This window comes from Gossypium hirsutum, chromosome D10 (assembly GCF_007990345.1).
Source record: "Gossypium hirsutum isolate 1008001.06 chromosome D10, Gossypium_hirsutum_v2.1, whole genome shotgun sequence".
Taxonomy (NCBI): domain Eukaryota; kingdom Viridiplantae; phylum Streptophyta; class Magnoliopsida; order Malvales; family Malvaceae; genus Gossypium; species Gossypium hirsutum.
In genome coordinates this window covers 15242529-15244709 of record NC_053446.1, presented here as the reverse complement: position 1 = coordinate 15244709, position 2181 = coordinate 15242529, and the positions used below count along the sequence as shown (strand labels likewise).

Sequence of the window (2181 nt, the reverse complement as noted above, 5' to 3'; positions counted from 1 at the left end):
AATTATTTATTTTCAATTTGATTTATTTCTGACATTACTAACTTATTCTTTTTAATTTTTGTGATTTTCTTTTCAGGTGTTTATGAGCATAGATCAAATTATCGATTTACTCCCTGTAGACCCTGAAATTGAGTGAACTTTCAAACAAAGAAGATGTGAACGAACAGCTCAAAGATAAGTCGAGATGGACCTTAGAAATCAAAATCAAGACCAAGGTAATGAAGCCAATTATTTACGAAATCCTATCCTCATTGTCGATGATAGGGATCTATGTATCAAACAATATGATGTGCCACTTTTCAATGAGTTAAACCCAGGAATTAGAAGGCCAGATATTGAGGCAACCCAGTTTGAATTGAAACCAATGATGTTTCAAATGCTACAAACGGTGGGCCAATTTAGTGGTATGCCCACGGAAGATCCACATCTCCACCTTCAATTGTTTATGGAGGTGAGTGATTCATTCAAGATTGCCGGTGTGACCGAAGACACACTGAGGTTGAAGTTGTTTCCGTACTCGTTGCGAGATCAAGCACGAGCATGGCTCAATTCGGTGCCACCAAGTTCCATATCTACATGGCAAGAATTAGAAAAGATATTTTTGGTTAAGTATTTCCCACCTAGCAAAAACGCTAAGTTGAGGAACGAGATTACAACTTTACAATAATTGGATGATGAGTCTTTGTCTGAGGCTTGGGAGCGATTCAAAAAGTTACTTCGTAAGTGTCCTCATCATGGGATTCCTCATTGTATCCAATTAGAGACATTCTATAATGGTCTCAATGCACATACAAGATTGATGGTAGATGTTTCCGCGAATGATGCAATTTTGTCTAAGTCTTATAATGAGGCTTATGAGATCATCGAGAGGATCGCGAGTAATAACTATCAATGACCAAAAAATCGAACAGCTTCAGGAAAACGTGTAGCTAGAGTTCATAAAGTTGACTCTTCCACTTCGTTATCAGCTCAGGTATCGTCTATTTCCTCTATGTTAAAACAATTAACCGCTAATAGTACTAATAATTTTGCAGCTCAGCCACCAAGTCCGTTTGAAATAGTTTCCTGTATGTACTGTGGGGAAGGTTATTCTTTTGAGAATTTTCCATCAAATCCCTAGTCAATGTACTATGTGGGCAACCAATACCAAAATAGGAGTGGACTAGGACCCCATTCCACCTTCTACAGTCATTTATGGTGTAATCATCCTAACTTTTCTTGGAGCAACCAAGGAAATGGACCAAACAACAACTTATTATAGCAAAGACCCAACCAATCTCAAGGGTTTAATCAGCAAGCTCCAAAACCACCTCAAGCTGAGGCATTAAACAGTTTGGATAACTTGTTGAAAGCGTACATGGCAAAGAATGACGCTTTGATTCAAAGCCAAGCAGCAACACTGAAAAATTTGGAAAACCAAATGGGTCAGTTAGCTACGGAGCTACGTAATAGACCACAAGGAACCTTGCCGAGCGATATTGAGAATCGAAGAAATTTGGGTAAAGAACATATCAAGGCAGTGTCATTACGGAGTGGTAAAATTCTAGAACCCCAACTGATTAATGTCGAAGATAAGCTCGTTAAGAAGAATCAACCAGCTAGTGAAGTTCCTACACCAAAATAATCAAAATCTGCAAAGTCTGACATGGTAAACCCTGACTTAGTGAATTCAGATATTTTAATATCTTCTTTGGATGCAGATTTACCTACTCAGAAAAGTTGTCTGGTTCAACCGAAATTTCCATCACCTCCATATTCGCAAAGATTGCAGCAACACAAGCAAAAACAGAAGGTGCAATTCAAGAAGTTTTTGGATGTTCTGAAGCAGTTACACATCAATATTCCATTGGTGGAGACTTTAGAACAAATGTCGAATTATGTGAAGTTTATGAAGGATATACTGTATAAGAAGAAACGACTGAGTAAGTATGAGACTATTGCCTTGACAAAGGAGTGCAGTACGTTCCTACAGAACAAACTGCCCCTGAAATTGAAAGACCCAGGAAGCTTTACTATACCTAGTAACATTGGTGAATCTTACTGTGGTAAAGCTTTGTGTGACTTCGGAGCGAGTATCAACTTGATGCCTAAGTCTATTTTCAAGATGTTAGGGATAGGTGAAGTAAGACCTACAATTGTGACGCTTTAGTTAGCGGGTTGATCTTTAGCATATCCCGAAGG

General features: G+C 38.4%; 1 non-coding gene across 1 annotated transcript; it reads right to left on the bottom strand.

Moving 5' to 3' along the window:
• Window positions 1-634: 634 nt before the first annotated feature.
• Window positions 635-741, bottom strand: LOC121222800 (small nucleolar RNA R71). Its single transcript, XR_005920171.1, has one exon. It is a non-coding gene; the product is annotated as a small nucleolar RNA R71 (small nucleolar RNA).
• Window positions 742-2181: the final 1440 nt, after the last annotated feature.